The sequence below is a fragment of the Indicator indicator genome, chromosome 18 (genome assembly GCF_027791375.1).
Source record: "Indicator indicator isolate 239-I01 chromosome 18, UM_Iind_1.1, whole genome shotgun sequence".
NCBI lineage: Eukaryota > Metazoa > Chordata > Aves > Piciformes > Indicatoridae > Indicator > Indicator indicator.
The window spans coordinates 4,253,139-4,277,373 of record NC_072027.1 but is presented as its reverse complement, the minus strand read 5'-3'; positions in this window follow the sequence as shown (position 1 = coordinate 4,277,373).

Here is a 24,235-nt window from a genome sequence, read left to right as displayed (position 1 = left end):
TGTTAGCATATCTCCTCACACCATGTCTGGCACCAACTCTGCAGTGCTGAAGTGGCACATTCATGCCACAAAGTCATCTACATGACCTGAGAAATAGCCACTGCCGGGAGATGAGGGTTTTCTTGGTGTGATTCCTTTGCCCAAAATGCAGCTAGCGTGAGATTTCTGCCCAGGGATTAGGAAATGTCTGCAGTCTTTATAGGACTATCCTCTACATTGCACAGCTTCGTTTTTGCTGAGCCTGAAAAGTACAAATGGACTGGGGTAGGTCCCTGCTATGCCCTGCAGCTTGCCACAACTTTTTATCACTGCCTAAACTTCAGATGCTTAGATATTGTCCCTGCCAGTGAAGCAGACTTCAAAGCTGCCCATAGCAAGTGGATTGCAGAAGTCACAAATCTACACAGGGGCAGAAACCATCAGGAGACAAGGCTGGAAACCATTCACAATAGAACTGGCATAAACCTGCAGGATCAGAGAAGCTGATACAATGACAATAAAAAAGAGAGTTTTGCAGGGGTTTTGCATCTACTGAATTCAGGTTTTGCCACAAAGTACATTATAAGGTCTGGAAAAGCTCCTGCATCCCAGTCATGCAAACAGATCCTAAAGGCAGCACACTTCCATCCAAACCAATGAGCTCCTGTGCTCCACTTACTGCAAAGGTGAGGACCCTACAGAGTTTTGTCAAGGGGGGAGAGGGTGAATCTGTTACACAGCAGAGAATTTTATAAAGCTCCATGGGCCGAGTTTCAAAGCCTGCTTGAGTTTCAGAGAAAAGTCTCTGCTGAGCATCATGACACAGACCTAGGTTTAGCCACCACACTGGGCTCAGGCTTGGCATGCACTGCCACAGCAAATCAGGCACTGTGTGTCACCAAGGGGCTGAGACTTCACTTAGCCAGAGTACACAGAGTTATCATCACAAATAAGCACTGGCTCCTGAAAGATGATACACTGTGTGCTTAAAGGCTCTTTCTAGTCTGGCCACTGGGGATCCAGATTACATTTCTCACCACAGAAGGAATGGGTCATCCTTCTGCTGCAGTGGGCTCTTACCTTGCTTGCCCCAAAGTCTTCCATTTTGATTCTCACTGTGGGACTTGTAGGCGAGCTGAGAGCTGAGGTGCTCATGACAGCTGGTGAGTCATCTGTTTCCTGCAGCATAAGGGGAGTTGTAGCCCATGCTTTCTGTCAAACCCATTTTACCAGCTGCAAGCTTGAGAAATAAGCCATGGAGAGGGTAACAGACACAGAAGGTCCTGGAGAGAACAAGTGATTCATGCTCCCTGAAGACACAGCTGAAATACTTTGCCACCCCCAAGTGGACACTTGAGTTTTATCAGTGAGATTTACATTTCTAACCAGTTCTCTATTGTCATTTTTCCCCCTCCATTAGACACTGAAGTGTGTTTTCCCTCTGGATTTGCAGCTTTTGTTGTGCTTTGCTGCCCATGAGCTACCCAGGTCCCTTCTCTCCTGCCCCATGCAGGACAGTGAGCTCCCACCTGGGCAGAAGCTGTGGGTGACTTCCTCCCTCACTTAATTGAGCTCCTTAATTGAACTCAGGAGCTTATCTTCCTCATCCCAGCTGTGTGCCACTGAAATCCTATCTTCTCCACTGTCCCAAATAGCCAGCCAAAGCAGTGAGGAGACAGGATAGTCTGGCATACTCACACAGCCACCATGGGATGGAGACATTCCTCTGCAAGACTCCATAGCTCTTTGTGCATTTAGGACCAGGCAGTGTCTTATGCTGGTGCACAGAAAGCCATCCATGAGGGATGCCTCTTTCTTCTCCTTCCTTCCCAGAAGAACTGCCACCTTCTCTGCAAAGCTCATGGTGGTTAAATGCATTTCTGGATTTCCCACATCTGAGGTTGGGATGTGAAGCTGAAGATTTGTGTGATCTTAAAACAAAGAGGCAAATTTTTCATTCCTAGGGAATTAAAATGGGTTTGTGAGGAAAGGGTAGTGTGTATGTGTGTGGGGAATGTGGATTGATGGAGGTATTTTAGAAGAGAAACACTGAGAAGAAAATGACCAGAAATTCACTTCCAGTTCTGAATTTTTTGGTTGGTTGGTTGGTTTTCCTAAAAGCAGTTTCTGTCATACTGAATTTAGCAACAGTCAAAGAAATAACAATTATGACCCAAAATTACTGAGCTTTTTGGCCAAGCTTCAAAAGCAAAGCAGAAAACATTTAGGCTTGCACCAAGTGAGACCTTCTGTCATGGCAGGAGGCATGATAAATTTCTTCCAAATTCTGTTTAAAATAAAATAAAATGCAGTAGAAAAAGGGAAGAAAAAGTGTACTGGCTGGAGGCTGAGTGCTGTAAGTTCCCTGGGACAGCACATCTCAGCATCCTAAAATGGGATCTCTAGAAACCAGTTGATGCACTTTGCCCCTAAAATTGAGCCAATGGTCACCAAGGCTTTTCTTCATGGAAGGTCAGTGCTTGAGTTGTTTATCACTCTGCTCTGATGTTTACCTGGCTAAAGTTTAGAAGCTGGATCCAAACATGAAAATACTGAGAAGATGGATAGAGATGTCAGGAAAGCCAATTTTATTCCCTGATTTATACATTTCATAGCCCAGTGCTGAAAAATATTGGCAACTGGCTGAGAAAAGCTCTTGCTGCAAGAAAACAGAACAACTCATTTTCTCTCAAAGTGGTCTAGAGAGAGAAAAATATATTTATTTGAAATCAAGCATGACTTCCTAGACAGAACTGCCTACTGATTTGTTTCTCTGTTTCTGTTTCCCTCTGGGAAGCACACAAGGATGTGGAGGGCAGGGGGCAATGCTCCTGCACTCTGAACAGAACATGGGCAGGCTGAACAGTGTTGCAAGGAAGCACTTAAAGGAGAGAAGAGTTGCTTGTGTTGCTCCTGAGTGTTACTCAGATTTAATGCCAGGTTCAGCACTGGAAGAAGCATCATGACAGCCAGCAGACACTTCTGTTAAGCTGATATGAAGAGGTTTTGGATGCTACCTTGTTCTGAAGTGTTTAAACTGGGGCTTATCAGTAAAACTAAATGTGCACTTTAGCTGCAGAGCAGGTTGTGTGCATCTGTGTCACATGAAAATAAACATATTAGAGTCTCTGGTCCATACTCAGCAATTCTGGTGCTTCTTTTTTCTCCCTCTGATTTCCTATGAGTGGCAGAAGACAGAGATTCCCTGGCTGTTCAGCCAGCACCAAGTGCAAGACACCAAGGGCTTGCTACAAGTCACAGGGCTTTAAAATCAAGCACAGATTATTTCAGATGCTGTATAAATGGATAAAAATACAGCACTAATCCCAGTTTGCTTTATGGCATCCAAGTCTTCCGAATGACTGCTTCCTCAGAGGAAGAGGTCAAAAAAATTGGGCAGTATGGTTTTCATAGCCAGAAGAAGGTTCCAAAGCAAAACCAGCTGCTCCCCAATCTGTGTAACATCCACATCTGCTCTCCCTCTCTCTCTGAGACACCTGGGACCATGCTTTCACAAGCTGGGAAAATTCAGACAAGGCTCTACCACTTTTAGGGTTTGCATCATTTGTTTGCAAGTTCCAGTTTTCCTTCTCTTACTTCTCTAGGAGCTGCTGAGGGCATGAAAGATATCTGTCCTGTCACAGACTGTGTTAAACAGCTGCCTGAACTCCATGGAAAGGCTCCAAAGGGAAGCCTTTTCATGCTGCTATTGACTGCAGTGCAGGTGGGTTGGGCAGCACTGAGCAACTGCAGCAAAACACCAGAAGCAACCACAGGTTTGGGACACAGAACTCCCCAGCCTCTCTGTGAGGAAGGAAATAAAACACTAACACAGGAGCTGTGAGGTACACTTCTCATTTATTTCACCATGTACAGACTGGAGTTTCTGTTAGCTGGTTTGATGCCAGCAAAATACGAGATGCAGAGGGTTTTTTTTTTTTTTTTTTTGAACAGGGATGAACTTGGCTAATGCCACAAACCTCAGCTTCCCCCAAGGCCTGTACCACTGTATCCTCCCAGCTCAGGTTACCTGCTCCTGCAGAGAAAACAGACCACAGATAGAGAAACACAGAAAGATCACCCTTACAGCAGCAATGACAAGACCCTCCCCACTGGGACTTGGACTCATGCAGCACGCAGGAGGGTAACAAGGAACCATTCCTCATCTGCTTCACAGTCACTATGTCCAAGTTCCTAGCCCAAAGGAATGCAGATCAGTTTGTGTTCCTGCACACAACCAAGATGAAGAGGCAACCAACACTGGTCGAGGTGCTTCTAACTTGCTTATGGATCCCAGCCACAAGTCCAGGGGCTGAGTTCTGTGGAGCACCCCCTCACTGTCTATAACAAGGAATAGTCTCCAAGCCAGGGCTGATATGGCAACCTCCCAATCCCCAATAAACTCAGCACATCAATCCAAGTCAGCAGTGACTGCCATACGTGCTTCAGCTCAGCACACTCCAGCTTCACAGCGTCTCTTGCCCTGACAGCAAGCAGCACTCTTACAAATGTTAGTTTCAATCTGGTTGCTTCAGCTCTCATTTCTTGTCCTATCTGCCCTCCCTGGAGAAACAGGTATAGTGAAGAATCATCTCTCCCTTCATCCACTCCTATCTTTTTTTTTTTTTTCCACTAAGAAATTCCACTGAGTGTTCTCCCTGCAACTTTATTTGCCAGCTGCAGGGGTTTCACACTGGATTTGTATTCCAGTCCCGATTTCAATTACCTGGCTAACCTTTTCAATTTTCACAGAGAGTGAGTATCAGAAAACAGCAGGTCCTTTATTACAGCTCACACTGGCAGGGAATGTTTCACACCCCCCTTTCCCTCCCCTACATTTGCAGGAAAGCTCTGTCAAATTCAAACAAACTCATTGATCATAACTTGTCTATTTACTTATGCTTTGCTGGCTCTGAAGTGTTCTGGTCCTTTCTGCAGATCTCTTTTGGCTTGAACATGCTAATTTTTTTTCCTTTTTTTAATATTGTTTCTAAAAGCCATGGAGAAACAGCCTTAAATCTTCATCCTGGTGCTTAACTCCAGTGGTAACTCTCCACCAGGGACAAATAGTGGAGAAGGTGAAAGCCTTGTGCTTTGAGAGTGGCTACTGGATGATTTTTGACAAAGCAAGACATGGTGGTAGCCAGTCCCAGAGCACTTCTGAGTGGAGGCTCAGAGCACTGGAGGGTTTCCCTTAGTATGAAGGCAAGCCAGGCACAGGACACCACCCTGCTGATCCCAAAGCCATTGCTCTGCCTCCAAATCGTCCTGGCCACAGCTGTCACCTGCAAAAGAAATAATTTTCCTCTCCCTTTTTGCCTTTCTTAGTTCCCCAACTCACAACACTCCTGTTTCCTGCATTCTTTTGAGTTCTCATTACAGCAATCATTTCCATGCCTGAGCTCTGCCTGCCCCAGCACTCAGCCATCGTAAAAATTACTTTTTTGATTGGCAAGGGCAAGAATTTAATGCAATAGCTCTGTTTCTTAGCAACTCCTTCCTATTTTTCTTACTCTTTTGTTGTTTCCAGCTCATTATAGTTATTCATGTTCAACTCCAAATTAACTTAATTACAGACAGACTTTATATCTCTCTAAACCAGAAGGGGCACTTGTAAAACATCCTTCCAGTCAGTAGGAAATGAGGGTCTTGTCCTATGCTAAGCAGGCTCTGGGAAAGGGCAGCTCAGCTGTGTCTCTCCTGCTCACTCCAGAGACCTCTTCCAATTGCTCATAGCTTCTGTGGCTCCCTTGAGCTGCTTTTAAGTGAAGCATTTCATCTACCCATTTTGCAGCTGACTCAAGTTCATCACAACCCTTGAGCTCCACAGTAGACATCTGTGTAAATTGCCAGGTGAATGCTTCTCTTACACAGATGCCAAGGGCACTTGGAATCCTTCCACCATGTTCAAATAGCTGGAAAGTGTCTAAGTTTAAGGTCTATGCCTATTGGAATCTACCCTGGGTGAAAATCTGAGCTAAATCTGAGTCATGCTGAGTCTCAACATTGGATGTACTCAGTCTAGCATGACCTCCTATTCCTGACACATTTGGTAGCCCAAAGACGACTTCTTGATGCAGTTCTGATTGCTCAAAGGTCACATACAATAGCTCTGTCCTTGAAAACTCCTTTTGAGATAAAAATGCTCTAAGTGGACTAGATCTAAGGCAGCCCTTCAGGTCTTATCCATCCCACAGCTGGTGATAACAGATTTCCTTGGTAATTAAGGAGCAGGATCTCTCTCTAGCAGTTCATGTGTTTCCTGCCTTATAGTAGGTTGCACTGCTGTGGCTTACCTTTCACAAAGAGGTTCCACTAACAGAGGAAATATCTCCTTCCTTCTGCTGGAGGTCAAGTAACTATTAGCCATCCAGAACACCTCCTTCCTAATTCCATCAAGCTTTGTCATGGTGTCAGTGCTTTCTCACTGGCAGAAGCAGGATGTTGCTCTGAGAAGAATGAGGAAAGACCTGTATTCACCCAGTGAGGAAAGCAGCAACCAATACACTTATGTTCAGGGCATGTGAGATGCTGTGAAGCCATCTAAAGACCATAGGGGGAGGGGGACTGCAAATCCCACCAGCAACATGAAAAGCAGGAGGGGTTTGTGTCAGTTATGAGAGGAATTAAGGAGCTCTAATTCTATCATTAGAAGAAGAGTCCTGTGGTGTGAAGAAAGCCCCAGTGATTCTTTATGTGCAGGTGTTTCCTGGGTCCTGCTTTTAGAAGAACACTTCTGTCCAGCTCTTTGCTGCTCTGGGAAGTGGAACCACAGCTTAAACTCTCACGCACGTTCCCTCATCCTCCAGTGGTAGAGTTGCAAACCACACATGTATGCTGGAGTCCACTGACTTGAGCACTGGTAGTGGTCTAGCTACAGGACAAGCCCTCCTGAGACTCTGGTGACCATTCCATGCAGGTCAAAGGGAATGACACAAACTACTCTTGAGGAGACTACACCCCCACATGGACTGCAGGCCTGAACTTTCTGAGGGATAGAGCTTGAGAAATTGACTTTCCTTCATTCAGAATCAAACTCCTTCTGCCCTAAACACTTCAGGCTCTCTCTGTTGCCCCTTACTTGCTCATCACTTTGCTGTGTCCCTCTCTGCTCTGTAGGGAGAGGTCATAGCTAAGATGATTCCTCCCTGCTTCACTAATTCTCAGAATCATCCACCTCACCTTGCATTTATCAGCCCAGCAGGACACTGCTCCTAAGGTCTGATTTTAGGCCAGAAAAGGCCTGGAGAAGCCAAAGAGCAAGTACTTGCTCTGAAATCTCAAGCTGTGGCCTCTAAAGACCATTTGCACATATCTCCCTGGTTTCCAGGCCAACAGCATCAGTCAGTATCCACTGGAGGTCGGACTTGAGCCATGAAAACCTCTGTATGGAGTGAGGCAGTGGGTGCCATGTGATTCTCAGCACCCAGGAGAACCGTAGAACTGTTTTGGTTGGAAAAGACCTTTAAGGTCATCGAGTCCTAACGTCCCCATGGCCATTAAACCATGTCCCAAAGTGCCACATCTGCATAGTTTTTGAGGGAACCTCTTCCAGTTCCCTCAGTGCTGAGATAGGACTGAGGTATTTTTTACATTTTCATTTAGATGTTGCTGGATAAGCTCAGAAAGAGCCATGTCAGAGTGCAGGATCACAGAAAACCAGGATGCTCAGGTATGTGCAGTGGCACCACATAGTAAGGCTTGGCCAAGCTGAGCTGAAAAATGCTTTTGTTTCGGGTCAATTCTTAGTCTTTTGGCTTTCTTTCACGGGAGAATGGCATCATAGTTATATACAGATTGCACCCTGTGGGGGAGAGATCAGGACATTGATCCATGACCAACACAAGTCCAAGTCCAGGTATACCTAACTCTGAGCCATACTCCTTGCCAGTGCCAGTCATTAAGATTTTCTCATTGAGCTCCTTTTAAAGGGTCACCTTTTCCTGCTCCTTCTGGAAAACACTCCAAGAAGTGCTCAAGACATTTTTGATGGGAAAGAAAATCCTTCAAGCTAAACATTTTGATAAAACAGACTTTTTTTTTCCCCTCTTGAAAACACACCACCAACAACAACCATAAAAGAAAACATCAAAGCACCAACCACCAACAAAAAAAATCAAAGCACCACCAACAAAAAAAATCAAAGCACCACCAACAAAAAAAATCAAAGCACCACCAACAAAAAAGAAATCAAAGCACCACCAACAAAAAAATCAAAGCACCACCAACAAAAAAATCAAAACACCACCAACAAAAAAAAATCAAAGCACCACCAACAAAAAAAAAAAAAAAACAAAGCACCACCAACAAAAAAAATCAAAGCACCACCAACAAAAAAAAAATCAAAGCACCACCAACAAAAAAAATCAAAGCACCACCAACAAAAAAAAATCAAAGCACCACCAACAAAAAAATAATCAAAGCACCACCAACAAAAAAAATCAAAGCACCACCAACAAAAAAAAATCAAAGCACCACCAACAAAAAAATAATCAAAGTACCACCAACAAAAAAATCAAAGCACCACCAACAAAAAAATCAAAGCACCACCAACAAAAAAATCAAAGCACCACCAACAAAAAAATCAAAGCACCACCAACAAAAAATCAAGCCAACAGCAACCAAAAAAAAAAATCAAACCAACAGCAACCAAAAAAAAAAATCAAACCAACAGCAACCAAAAAAAAATCAAACCAACAGCAACCAAAAAAAACCCATCAAACCAATAGCAACAACAAAAATCCTCCTGTGCTTTTATGCAAGACCCTACAGGTGCTCTGGCTCTACTGAGTGAAGTCATCTCTTGGTAACTCACGTGTCTACAGAAAAAATAAGCATCAGTATGGCCTACATAGAAATGAAGATTGAAGTATTCAGTTGTGATCTCCTCCTATTCTACACATGAGTCTGTGGCCCATATCTTCCTTCTTTCACCTATGTTGTGACTAGATCAAGGATGACAGAGCTGTCCCCTGCCTCACCTCCCACTTCAAGGAATAGCCAAGTTCTTTGCAAAGCCAGGTAGTTCTTAAGAAGGACTGCAGAAGATGGGGGGGGGGGGGGAGAAAGAGACAGAGAGGGTCCACTGCAGTAAGCTACTGATATTGGCTCTCTGTGACTCAGTAACAAGCCCACAGCATGGCCATGGCACTGGAGTAATTAGTTGGAAGAAGTGATTCTAACTAGTCCAGGACCTTGGCAGCCCAGTGATGTCCCAGTCAGAAACCAGGCAAGCAATGGGTAGGAACAGAGAAAAGAAGAGAGCTGATTTTAGCAGAGCCCATTTTTATATCAGCCATTCCTGCAGCAGCCCTTGGATGCTGCTGTCTTGCTGCCTACTGAAAACTGTGTTAGGAGCATAGGATGCACTGTTCCCAGCATGATCCATACTGGCAAATTGCATTCCAGTGAGCTTTGGCCAAGGGGACACTCACATCCTTTGCTTTGCATATTAATCAGCTTTGCATAGAAAGGTGAAACAAGGTTAGTGAAGGAAGGAACACAAACTTCGGGATCCACCACTGGTCCTTCCTCTCAGAATTCACCATTTTCATTCTTTTTTATGTTTGTTTTAGGGTGGGTTTTTTTTTTTTTGGTTGCTTGGTTTGGGTTTGGGTTGGGTTTTTTCCCCTCTCCTCATCCTGTGCTGCAACATCTGTGATATTTACTACAGCAGGAAATGAAACATTTTTACCTGATGTTTGTGAGCTTTGCAGCTGATGGTCCATTACCTTTTTCTTATGAGATATTTGTTTTCTTATTAACATTTCACACTTTCACAGATGGAAATGAATCACTTACCTCAAAATAAATCACAGCAGCTGAAGCCCTAGTTTTCCAGCTGTGGAACTTTGTAAGTGTGCTGAAGACAAAAGGGTTGAACCAGGGATATATTTAGCTGTCTATATTTAAAGAAGGATTGGAAGAAAAAGGAGAGTTTAGAAAGTGTCTAGGTAAAAAGTAGCTGTATGGAAGGAGGACAGTTGCTAGAATCTGGGAGCAGCACCCAGCTTCATGTCTTGGCTGGTTGACTCCATTGATCTGCCCAGCACATTTCAGAGTAGAGATTTGCTCAGCCTTGCTTGGGCTGTCTCACTCCCCCTCTACTAAACCCCAGCTGCCCTTGCTCTTCAGTGCTGGAAGGTGAGTCCTGTTCATGACCCAGGGATGAACTTCCCTGGGCATAACTGGATGAAGAAATGTCTTTGCTGAAACACTGAAGGGTACTGATGTGTCACTCTTCTGTGATGTTCTGAGGGAAACTGCTTGGTTTAGAAATGCTAAAACAAAAGGGTCTGTTGATATCAAGAGGGTTTTGTGTGATTCTGGCAGGAGCAGCTTTTCAATCCATTTATCAAGCTGCCTGCAGCTCCCATTTCAGGGCTGATGAAGTTGTAATAGGCAATGAGCCAAAAAGAAAAGAAGAGAAAAAAAGATAAAAAGAAAAAAAAAAAGAAAAAAAAAAGAAAAAAGAAAAAAGAAAAAAGAAAAAAGAAAAAAAAAAAGAAAAAAAAAAGAAAAAAAAAGAAAAAAAGAAAAACTGAAAAAAAGAAAAACAGAAATAAAGAAAAAAAGAAAAAAGTCCTTTGAAAGGTGTACCCAGAGCAGTTTAATAAATAAAAGAAGATTGGGAAAAAGAAGAAAAATTATCAGTGCAAGTTTTGGCTTTCCTCTGCTGTTCATTATATCCTATAAATATAAATAAATGAATGCAGCAGGTTGGTGGAATCATTTTTTCATTCTTCAATTCATTTTCTAAAGAGTCCTGCCTGTGAATTCATCTACAATGGCTCATGTCTCACCAGCTACCCTCCAAATTGTCACTTTGAAATTTGTAAGCATATCCACCAGGCTCTGCAGCCTCCTTGGGTTTGATTGAAAAAGTCCAAGCCCTTCTGACTGATGCAAACTCTTTGTAAAAACTCCAGTGCAGTAAACCTCAACACAGCTAAGCACCTGGATGCCAGGTAGCTCCAATCATAGAATCACAGGATGGTCTGGCTTGGAAGAGACCTCCAAAGGTCATCCAGTCCAACCCTTCTGCAGTAAGCAAGGACATCCTCTGCTAGATCAGGTTGTCCAGAGCCCTGTTGAGTCCCAGCTGGAATATCTCCAGGGATGGGGCATCCACTACCTTCCTGGGCAACCCAAACACTACACTGCACCCTTCCCACTGCCTGTACATAGAAGACCTTGGTGTTTACCCCAACCTTTTGTCCTCTGCAGAGGAGACATTGCTCCAGGACAGCTTCCCAGGGGTCTCCATCCTGTACAAGCTCTCAGTTATGCCTCTGGGTACAAGGGCAGTCCTTGCTCACGCTGGGATTGTGCTGCGTTCTCTTTTCCATTTGGATTCATGGATACCTGGCAAGCCTGGGGACTTCTTCAGTCTCTTGTGCTATTGATGAGTGGAGTATAGCAACAAAGCTACTGCACCTCTTTCCAAATCAGTTTTGATTATCATGGCCTGGACTGAGTGTCCAAGTATGAGTCCCAACTCTCTTCTTCAAGAGGTTGCCAACATGTTTCATTAAATTCCAGGACCTCTTCTTTGGGTCTGATTCTTCCTTCAGCTGATATGGGTTAGGGCCCCTGGACTTTGAAGTGATTCTGTGACTTCAGCAGATAGCACTAAGATCCTGTTGGCAATAGAGAGAACAAAGAGGGGATTGTAGACAGATAAAATATGGAAAAACGAGGAGTGTTTTAAAAAAAGCAGAGAGAAATGAGGAAAAAACCGACAAACCCAGAGACAGAGAGACAAACACTGAGAAAAAAATGGTAAAAAAGGTAAAAAAAGGTAAAAAAGGTAAAAAAGGTAAAAAAAGGTTAAAAAAGGTAAAAAAAGGTAAAAATATTTTAAAATGTTAAAAAAGGTAAAAAAGGCAAAAAAGGCAAAAAAAGGCAAAAAAAGGTAAAAAAAGGCAAAAAAAGGCAAAAAAGGCAAAAAAAGGTAAAAAAGGGTAAAAAAGGGTAAAAAAGGGTAAAAAAGGAAAATTAATAAAAAAATGGCACGTGAATAAGAATGAAAGAAGAGAGGAAAAGAAAATTAATAAATAAATGGCAGGTGAATAAGAATGAAGGAAGAGAGGAAAGGAAAATTTATAAATAAATGGCAGGTGAATAAGAATGAAGGAAGAGAGGAAAGGAAAATTAATTAAAAAATGGCAGGTGAATAAGAATGAAAGAAGAGAGGAAAGGAAAATTAATAAATAAATGGCAGGTGAATAAGAATGAAAGAAGAGAGGAAAGGAAAATTAATAAATAAATGGCAGGTGAATAAGAATGAAGGAAGAGAGGAAAGGAAAATTAATAAATAAATGGCAGGTGAATAAGAATGAAGGAAGAGAGGAAAGGAAAATTAATAAATAAATGGCAGGTGAATAAGAATGAAGGAAGAGAGGAAAGGAAAATTAATAAATAAATGGCAGGTGAATAAGAATGAAGGAAGAGAGGAAAGGAAAATTTATAAATAAATGGCAGGTAAATAAGAATGAAGGAAGAGAGGATAGGGAAAAGGGAAAGGAGAATAAAGGATCAGAAATATGCATAAAGTCCACACTTGTTTTCAGTAATGCTTCACCAGATGGAAATGGCATCAACAATAACAGCACCTCTGAGCTCCAAAACAATAGGTGAAATAATTCAAGCACCACTTTCAGATTAAAACAAAACAAAACAAAAACCAGTGAAGTGAGTTTATTTTCTTTCCCAGTTTTTCTTTTCCATGTATATTTTTATATATATATATATATATAAAATAACATCATCCACTTACCTTCTGTGGCTCATCACCACCAAAATATAAATAAAAGGATGAAACAACCCTTTGGTGCAGACAGAAAATAAATCAGTGCTTTCTCCTTGTTGCAGCTGGGTCCTGTCTTCACATTTATTTATTTTTTAAAATTTCCCTCCCTCCCTGCACTCTAGAGACCACATCCCATAAAATGCCTGGTTATCAAGTTAACCATGAATAATTCATGAGGTAATTATAAAACATTTACACCAGAACATTATTATCTTGCCACTAAAAAAAATACCCCAAATACTTAATGTCCTCCAACATTAATGGCAAACCTCTTGTGACTGCAACGTTCTTTGAGGATGAAATTAAATGGAATTAATCTTCAATACTGATTTTGGGTCTACTAGCACAGAATCACAGACAAAAAAAAAAAAATGAAAACACCTTTCTGGAAACACAAAATACAAATATTTATGCATGCTATGTGCTTGTGCACACACACAGATGTGGGATTCTGACACATGCCCACAGAGGAGATTTGCTTTCAATCATTCTGCCCAAAACAGACTCTGAGGCATAAGGGTCATAAGGTTTCATGCTCAAGGGGTGGATGCAGTGCATGCTGCTGGGTTGTTATGATCCACACACACAGAGCTTTAGGCACAGCAATCCATCTAGACTGAAAAGGCAGAGCTGTGCACGCCCTGAGGAGCTGCTGTGGCTCATGGAGACAGACTGTCTCTCACAAGTGCAAACACAAGCATACATGGAGAAGACATACACACACACAGACCTGCCAGCACTCTGGGCCATACATTGAGGGACTGTGGGAAGATACAAGCTTTTCTTTCTCACCTCTTCCATTGCAAAAGTTGCATTTTTTTCCCCCTTCATCTAGATTGGCATCTTTGGTCAGATTCTGTTCCTGTTGTTACAGCCTAGAGCTTACTCTGAAATTAATATAATAATACATCTGAGTTTTACACTACTGTGATCAAGATCAGGATTTGTCCCAGTGTGTGCATCTAAAGTTAAGACTGCATTATGAGGCTATAAAGGCTCCAACAAAAGCGTTGCTGAGAATGCAGATCTCTAGTACAACAAGCATGACTAACCATTAGGACTTCTGCAGCCTTGATAACGACTCCTCTGTCACCTTAAATCCAGACATGAGGCCAGAGGAGTGGCTGGGGAAAATCCTCAAGGTCATGCCTTCACTATGTTGCCAAAGTTCTCCTGAGGGCTTTGATAGGCATGAACAGCAAAACCTCCAAAAGGTTCCTGCTCAGTTTACAATGACTCCAGCCTGCTGGGCTGAGACCCAGGTTTTTCAACATTACATCTTCTCTCCCTCAAGAACACAGGAAAAGGGAGCTCCACACAATCATTTTTGTAAACATGGGATGTCATGCTCACAGGAAACAGAGCCAGGAAACCTTGGGCTGGCACAGCTAGTGGCTAGCTACAGTCCCTGGGGTAGCCCAGAGCAGAGGAAGAACCACCTCCCCTCTGGGCAAGTGCAGGAAGTTAAAACTCCTTCTTGCTCTCCTTTCTCCTGTAGTCCCTTTAGAATGCAGTCGGTCCACACAGAAAATTACCCATGTTTTCTCACACATTTGCACCCAGACTGATACCTTGAATGCTTTTCTGCCCAGAAAGAGAAAGCTAAGGGCTCCTCTTCCTCCCAGGAGTCATTAAGAGGCCACGTCAGGCAAGGCAACAGCTGCATCTGCCTTTACAGCCAAAGTTGCCATCCCTGCCCTGGAAGGGCTGGAAGCATGCTGTCCATCCTGAAACAGAAAACACCTCCCAGGAGATCTGGCATTAAGCTGATGGTAAACAAAACTATCCAGAGCCTGAGGCATTACAGTTTGATTAACCACACACACCTTTGTAGAAGGATTAGGGGGACTCTATTATGATGTCCTAATTGAAAACACACACACTGTGGTGGTCTGGGATCCAGAAGGGGAGATGTGTGTCTGTGAGCATTTGCTTTGGGGTGGCAAGAGGGTCATAGCTCCAAAGAAACATGCTTATCTCCCACCACACATCAGCCCAGCAAACATTACCACAGTCTCACAGTATATCAGAGGTTGGAAGGGACTTTAACAGATCATCAGGTCCAACCCCCTTGCCAGAGCAGGAGCACCTAGGGTAGTCCAAACAGGAATGCATCCAGGTGGGTTTGGAAAGTCTCCAGAGAATGAGAATCCACAACCCCCCCGGGCAGCCTGTTCCAGTACTCCATCACCCTCACTGTAAAGAAGTTTCTCCTCATCTTGAGGTGAAATCATCTATGTTAAAGTTTGAACCCATTGTTCCTTGGCTTATCACTGTGAACCACCCAAAAGAGCCTGGCCCCCTCCTCCTGAAACCACCCCTCGGATATTGATAGACATTGATCAGATCCCCTCTCAGTCTTCTCTTCTCCAGACTAAATAGCCCCAGGGCTCTCAGTCTCTCTTCGTAGTGGAGATGCTCAAGTCCCCTAAGCATCCTCATGGCTCTCTCATTGTGGGCTTGCATACAACCAATGGACACAGTAGGGGTTAGCGTTTTGGGTGTTCTTCTCTTGCTACCTAACTCAGCAACACTGCAAATGGGTCTGTGGTCAAGAGAGTTGCCAGCAGTTTGGATTATCAGCCTTTCATGCCATATGCTGTACAGGGAAGGAAGTAGTCTCAATACCTAATCTTGAGCCTATTAGTGGCTCTGTAGATACTTAAGAGTCCCATTCCTGAGCATTCAATCTCAGTGATGATGTTACAGTGCAGTGCTGGGATTAGGAAAGCAAGAAGATGGTCTGTGGGTCATCAGTACAATTATCTCAATGATCCTCTCCCTGAAGACCATCAATCATGGTGCTAGATATTGTTGATTTTCCACTCAAATATATATCTATGGCATAGCCTCTTCCTCAAAGGAGTTACTACCTTGGAGAAAAATTAATGTTAGCAGGCAAAGATAGATGGGGACCATGAGATGGGAAGAGAGCCTTGACAGGAGATGAAAGTATTGACAGTTTAGGGTTAATTAGCTAGTCACAGAGGCTAAAAAGGTCAACACTTCCTTCAGCTTATTCTTCAGGACCACCTGGGCACTTGCCCACACATAACTGCAAAAGAGAGCTGTAGCTTCAGGCATCAGGACAGCAGCAGTACAAAGGGATGTGTTTCAGCCAATATATTTGCTCATGCTCCTCCTAAACGTCTTTTCCTAGCAGCTGAGATGATTTGAGTATGAAAGTTAAACAGAGAAAGAGCTGAAGACTGCAGCATTTATGTCTCTTTATAAGAACAGAGAGAGGATCAAGTCCAAGCCGTTTCTCCTCAAATCATGAATCAGTTGAGCAACTCTCATGACATCACAATCCCTGGCACTGGAGCCTAATTTAGAATTACCTCAAATCTGGAGGATTGAATTTCACCATCAGCAATTAATGCCTGCTTTATCTTTCTTTACCTAGCAGAGAAAAAAAAGGAAAGGAAAAGGAAAAAGGGAAAAGGGAAAAGGGAAAAGGGAAAAGGGAAAATGGAAAAGGGAAAAGGGAAGAAAAAGAGAAAGAAAAAGAGAAAGAAAGAAAGAAATAAAGGGAGGGTGGGAGGAAAAGGAGATGGTTCAGATTCAACTGCAATTTAGCATTCATTTGCATTTTTAAATTAGTTAAGCCATGGAGCGTTGCAAAGCAACCATAGAGAATTTTGGTAATAATTAGTCTGCTGGGAGTGTAGAAATGGCTGTTTGGGTAGGTTTCACTGAGAGAGGAAGCAATACACAAAGGCTCAAAGTGGGATTTGCACAGGCAAATTTCCTCTCCTTCACATGGGGCCAGATTCAGCTCAGCAGACACGGAGAGCTACAGTTCAGACAACTTCATCTGAACCAGACCACTGACTCCAGTCAGTGGAGAGAAAGGGATGTTTCCAGACTAATTCCTCTCATCCTAAAGTAAAAACCTACATTAGGGCATGAATAGATACCTAAAGTGAGGTGAGATCAATCTCACTACTGTCATTTTCAGGATATTCTTGAATTCTGCAGCCTCTTCATACACATCAGTCTCTCCTCAGTGGGCTCTACACAACCTACCCCCTCGTCCTTCCTTCTGCACTTTCTGCTACAATCGTCCTAGAGCTTTTTGCCACTAGTCACATCCAAACTGAGGTGCAAATAAGCACTTCCTAGGATCCTCTGTGCATTTTCCCTCAGGACATCCTTGCTTTCTTCCTCCTAGTTGAAGGGTTTGTGGTTTACAGCTGTGGTGTAGAATATGGAAAGGTTTTTTTAACCTCTAACATACAGGGGCACATGGAGCAAACTTTCTGTCAGTGCTGCTGAGCTCTGGATGGGATTGTTCCCATCTCAGCTTAGGCAGTTTGCCTGCAAGGTAGCTTAGTTCCTGTTGTATAATCACTGGAGAAAGAAACACCCCTCAAGGACCATTTATCTGAGTCTAAAATGACTGTCCAAGAGTGCAATCCTCTTCCTACTAACTACAGAGCAAATCTAAACTCTTGTTTAAACTAGATACCAACTTTTAGACAGTTACATTTATCCTAGGTGGAACACACTCAAAACATCCTTATACGTTCACCTGTACACAGGAGTGGATCCATTCCAGTTTATTCCTGAGTCTTCTCAAAAGCATCACCTTGGAAAGGACACTACTTTCAGACAGAACCAAGTTCACAGTCTCACAGTATATCAGAGATTGGAAGGGACCTCAAGAGATCATCAGATCCAACCCCCTTGCCAGAGCAGGACACTTAGAGTAGTCCCCAAACAGGAATGCATCCAGGTGGGTTTGGAAAGTCTCCAGAGAAGGAGACTCCACAACCCCCCTGGGCAGCCTGTTCCAGTGCTCTGTCACCCTCACTGTAGAGAAGTTTCTCCTCATGTTGAGGTGAAATCTTCTATGTTCAAGTTTGAACCCATTGTTCCTTGTCGTATCACTGTGAACCACCCAAAAGAGCCTGGCCCCCTCCTCCTGACACCCACCCCTCAGCTATTGATAGACATTGATCAGATCCCCTCTCAGTCTTCTCTTCTCCAGACTAAACAGTCCCAGGGATCTCAGTCTCTCTTCATCTGGATGATCCTTGAGGTCCCTTCCAACCCTAACAATTCTATGATTCTATGATTATGTCCATACCTGTAACCAGCACTTCAGACATCCTGCTGGCCCCATGAAGGGCTTTCCATAAAAATAAGATCCTGTAAAAGCTATACCTTTAGACAACCCCCACTTCTGTTTTACAAAATGAAGGTTAAACTGTTCATTCTCCTTGAGCCTAAGGTTTTCTGTGATTGTCTTGGAAACCCAGCTCACCCTAAGGCCAGCTCTTAACATCTTTCAGCATAACAACAGCTTTTGTTGTCCCACTATTTCATATGCATCCTGTCAAGACTTGCAGATGAATGAGTTACCAGGGGGTAAGTTTGGGTATAAATTTTTATAAGGCCTCTACTCCATCATAATTGTCTGTATTCATATTCTCATTCTTCATGCTCAACCAGATGTGCTTGGAAGTGATTTGTCCTCAGGAAAAAAAAAAAGCGGAGGGGGGGGAGGGATGAGGGGAGGGAGAAGTTGGTTGCTCTGCATCTGTAAAAACAAAGAGAAGTGTCCTGGAGCTTCTTGTGGAGAAGCTGTCATCCTGGAAAGTCACCCACTAACCTTGCCTGTTATTTCTTTCTGTGGCACCCACCCTGCCTATTCCACATCATTAAAACAGGTTTAGTGAACATACAAAGCCAACTATTTAGTCTGAAAACAATTTTCCATTCAAGCAGCTAAAGTATTTCATTTCAAAGGAGAAAAAAAAAATAAATCAGGGAGAGGATACCAAGCAGCTTTTACCACACTAAACTTGAAATTCTGCATGTATGAGCAACCATCCATAAAGGACATGCAACTTACATCATCAGAAGACTCTTCTCCAAGCCCAGCTGTAGTATTTCTCCAGAGACAGAACTCAGGAGCATTTGAGAGACTGCATTTTTTTGCATGTGCCTCAAAGCTTTTGTTAGCATGACTGTGATGGCTAGTGGCTATGATTTGCTCACATTCCCAGCTGACAGCCAGGCCAGCAACATCTCATGGTTTATACATGCTCTCTGCTTCTTTCTATTATTTAGTGGGTTGACTAAGAATTCCTTCATGACCCCAATAGCTGTTGTGCTTTCAATGAGGCAGAAAAGAATTGAAAACACTAAATGCTCATTGCAACTAATAAATGGCACTACAATAATAGGCAAATATTGGAGAACTTCTCACCCAGCTGAAGAGAGTCAAAAATAATAAAGGTCATTCTCAGAGAAATAGGCCATGAAGGTCGTTCACAGGATCACAGAATTAATGAGGCTGGAAAAGACCTCTGAGCTCATCAAGTCCAGCCAATGACCTAACACCCCATCAGCTAAACCACATCACCAAGTGCCACATTCAATCTTTTCTTAAAGACCTCCAGTGATGGCAACTCCACCATCTCCCTGGGCAGTCCATCCCAGTGCCCAGTCAGCCTTTCTGTGAGGAATTGCTTCCTAATATCCAACCTAAACCTCCCCTGGCACAGCTCCATGCCATGTCCTCTTGTCCTGTCACTGGTTGCCTGTGAGAAGAGCCTGACCCCCACCTGACTACAACTTCCTTTTAAGTAGTTGTAGAGAGTGACAAGGTCCCCTCTAAGCCTCCTCTTCTGCAGGCCCCCTTTCAACCTGTGCTGATGCTTCATCTAGAATGAGAATGAAGCAAAAAAAAAGGTTCCCTAAGTCCAGCTTGTACACACAGTGTTTACCTGATGTGTGAGCACACTTCAATCACCTTCAGCTCACACCAGCAGCGTTTTTTGGTTTATACTTTCAGACTAATTATCCATTTCAGCAATGCTGGAGTTGCTCTGCAAATAGTTTGTGAATACCACACGATGCCCTAATTATCGTAGTGCTTGCTGCATTTGTCTGTTAGATAACTGAAGTGTGGGAAGGGAAGCAGCAAGAAGAGTCAGGCATTCTGAGGAAGAACCTGCACCACTTCAGTACAAACAGCTCCATCATGCTAAGAGCCACATGCAGGAAAAAAAGCTGGGCATGAGAATAACAAAACCATCTGCCTGGGGTTTTACATCACCACTGCAGAAATGTGGCTGGGATTGGATTTTGTTTCTCTTTTAGCTTCAATACCCCTATGGCTAGAGGAGATGACTGTGGCTTACAGGAGTAGAAAAAAAGATAACATTATTCAAGACTATGGCATTGTTATTCTAATTTGCAAAAAGAAAAAAAAAAAAAAAGGAGGAGGAGAAGGTTCAAGGATGATACAAAACCCTTGGGCTGGATTCCCTTTCTGGCTTATATTGACATAACTAACACACAGGAGTGGAAAAGTCCATACTTACAAGAGAATGAAAATGCACTGAGCACTCTGCAATGCTGACATGGTGTAAGACTTCAGGGGGGGAATCATAAAACTGATTCCTCTTGCATTTCCTCATTTGCACTCCTTAATTAGCTTGCCAATAAAAAAATGACTCGGCTAAGGGCTTTAGAATAACCATGGGTTTGCACCACTGTAGGGGGTAACAGGGTTTGCTCTAAAAGCTAATGTGCCTCATTCAGAGTGGTGCTGGAGTTGTGGGTGCTCAAGGACAGAGCAGACAAGCAGCTGCAAGAGGAACCCAGTGTGCCTACTCCAGAATCACATCAGCCTTGGGAAATGCTGAGCTGAGTTTACTCAGTGAATAGAAAACGTTATGGAAGAAGATTAAACATGCTTGCCCTGTTGTTATTCTTCACCAGAATATGGCCCCAACTGCAGACCCATGACTGATGCTGTCAAGCTGCTCTGAAGGCTCAAAGATTCCTCAGTAGGTAATAGTTTACAGATAATGTGCACCATGAGCGTATCGACACAAGTCTGATTGAGCAGACAGAAGGTGGTGAAGATTATTTACCAGACAGGAACTCTGCACTCCTGATAATGCCCTCAGCAGTAAACACAGACAACACAGGATGAAAATTAAAGACCTTGCCCTAGGCAGAATGATCCTCAAAGTTTTCCCACAAATTGGAGTTCTTTCGCAAGATGGACAGAGTGAATCCCAGTCTATCAAGTTCAGACTTTTTATGGTGGGATGAGGATGTGTTCCTACAGGAGTAAAACACCTGACTGACCCAGAGAAACAACAGAGAATAAAATTCCCAGTACAATTAGTTTATAAATCATTCCTGTGACACAAGCACCCAGCAATCTCTTTTGGGTGTTTGAGTGTTTAGTCTAAGGAAATACAGTGGGATGGCTATATTTAAACTCTTTGGCTGGTGCTCAGAGGGGAAAGATGACAACTGTGATTTATTTCTCCACTCTACTTGGATTGCAAAGGTGTGAAGGCAGAGCTTTGCAAAAGCAACCAACAGACACCCTGCAAGTGCTGTCCCCCTTGGCCCCAGCTTTCTGCCCTGCTAGCTGGTGATGGGCAGTCACCTTCATCTTCTCCATGACAGCTGTCTTCATGTGCTAGCTTTTAACTGCTCTTTGCAGACCACTTTGCCAGTAGAAGTTTACCAGAGAGTCAGTGTCCTGTACAAGGAGTCCATACAAGAACAAATTCACTCCCACACCTCTATACTGTTTCTCAGGTCATGGACCATCCCTATCCCTCACACTCAGAACTCCCCTGCATTGTATGAATGTCAGCATAGGTTTTTAGCTCCACAGTGGACACAGGGCATCATCAGGGACAGGTGGAATGGTGACTCCCTTGTGTCACAGAATCACAGAATCAATCAGGTTGAAAAAGACGTCAGAGATCAAGTTCAACCTATTACCTAATTCCTCATGACAGCTAAACCATGGCTCCAAGTGCCACATCCAATCTTCACAATCCAAGGATGGCTTGTGAAGCACAGCCTCCACTACCAAGCAAGAAGAGCAGAAATGGTTTACCTGTGTAGATTCTGAAGACAGACCTCAAAATTAGCAGCCTCCACAGGACCATGGAGGGGGATACAGGCCAGATCTGAACTGAGGACGAGGTCAATAACCATGCATGGAAGTATTTTATGACAGCTTTTGCTGAGCAGAGGCTTAGAAGATAGGGGGGGGAAAGGGGGGGAAATACAAACAACCCCCCAAACAAAAAACCAAACTAAACAAATAATGCTCCTGTCCTCCACGGAGGAAACAGGAGCCACCTGCCAAGCCTTTCCCATAAGCAAGTGGCCAGGACAGAGAGCATGGCTGCCAATTTCCTTTTCCTGACGCTTATTTCCACATTCATCCCTCCAGGAAGCAATAGCAGGGCCATCACTGGGTTTCTGCAGCTGTTCCTGTCTCGCTCTGTGCCAGAACAATGACCTCAGTGACAGCAGATGGGAAGCAATACAGTGAGATCCTCCTTGTGTCTGGCTTTTTGTCAGGAGACCTGCACAAAGAGAATAGCCGAGGTTCAGGAAGTGCCATGTGCATACCCAAAGCAGACAGAGGGACCTGGTTGCTTCAACCCTAATGAGAGATGCTCCTGACATACAATGAGGCACTGAAGTCTCTTAAAAAGGAAAAAAAGAGAAAGCTACAGTTTTGCTGCTTTGCTAAGTTAGCAAAGGAAATCTGGAGACACTGGGCTCTGATTGCAAATTTGGTGATGAAAAGATGGTTCTAAGGAGAAAAAAAAAAAAAAAAAAAAAGAGAGAGAGAAGCAAGAAGCAAGTTATTTCTTCCCTTTCTTTCCAGAAGTACAAAATATTCAGGGAAGGAAATTAAAGCAACAATATCCCCAGCCCCAGCATGACCAAATATTTGACTCAGCAGACAAACATATTTCAGTGCTTCTGTGCCTACTCCAGAGAGAAGTCCCAATGATTCCTCACATACTGACTGCAAGCTCAGAAGACATTTAACATATAGATGCACCACAATACACACTCCTGCCACATTGCTTCAGCTTATGTCATTCATCTCTTCTAGAGCAGAAGCTATGAACAGAGGAACGCCTACAGCTGCCATACTACTTTGGAATGCATCACCACACATTTCCTTTGAAGAGCACTGAGGAGCATCCCTGATTTAAAACTTTTTTTTTTTTTCTCCTAAGTCACCTGTTTGGTTTCTTATTTGCATTTGACTTCAACAGCCATGAAAGTATCTAAATAAACCTTCCATGGCAATGAATGCAGTTTCTACAACCTCCTATATCTTCACCAAACAAGTCAGGTGGCACTGTGTCCTCTTGTTTCATAACACAGTGCTCTGGCCCTCACCCTCCACTTCCAGCCCACTAAAGAATTGCAGCTAGCCTCTTGATGGAAAAAGAGGAGTAACTCATCACAGCAATCATCAGACACTGCCATTGCCTCCTCCTCGGGCTGTAGCAGAGCTGCTTTGATTTGCAAAATCCTCTCTTTGGTTCATGCCCTGAACACTTAGAAGGCAACCAGCTGGTCCCTGTCTTGTAAAGACTGCTTAAATGAGAATGGGATATTGTTCTTATTTAGCCTGATAGCTACACACAGTAAGCAAAGGCAGGAAGAGCCTGGGGCACTGCAGCAGCACTGCAGCAGCCTTTTAAAACCACTGCAGCAGTGCACTGCAGCAGGCTTTTAAAAGCAGGCTTTTTGTTGTAGGAGAGGAAAGAATGTCTGACTACTTATTACATGCTTTAAAAATGATCCTGAGAGGTCAGACACAGAATTCCTAAAGCTCTAATTGAATCAACATTCAATTTAAATGTCCAGAACACCTTTTTACAAAGGAGTACATCTTCATCAACTCTCAATAGCCCTTATTTACCCTACCTGGTCTTAGACACACTGGCTTTTCTAAATCAGTGTATATTGTTCCCCTTTAAAGGCAGACAGTTTGGCTGGTGATGAGCAACTGAAATTAATTTGAACTTCATAGCATCCTTTTCATTGCACTAGAGCTAAATTGGCCATGTCTTCTATTCCTTCTGAAAGAGTACCATTTATACAGAGTTAGTCTAATATCAAAGAAATTGTTTTAGGAATAGTGATCATAGAATCATAGAATTGCTTTGATTGGAAAGGACCTTAGAGATTATGTATTCCAGCCTCCTCACCATGGGCAGGCACACCTCACAACTAGCCTCAGCTGCTCCAGGCTTCATCCAACCTGGCCTTCAACACCCCCAGGGAGGAGACATCCACAAGCTCCCTGGGCAACCTATTCTAGAGTCTCACCACCCTTGTACTGAAGAACTTCTTCCTAAGATCCAACCCAAACCTACTCTCCCTCAGCTTATAACCATTCCCCCTTGTCCTGTTGACAGATACCCTTATGAAAAGTCCCTCTGCAGCCTTCCTGTAGCATCCCTTCAGGTACTGAAAGGCAGCTCTAAGATCCCCCCCAAGAGTCGAGTCTTTTCTAGGCTGAATAACCCCAGCTTCTTCTGCCTATCCTCATAGCAGAGGATAGCAGCCCTTGGATCATCTTTGTGGCCCTCCTCTGGACTTGCTCTGTGTCCTTCTTATGATGGGGACACCAGAACT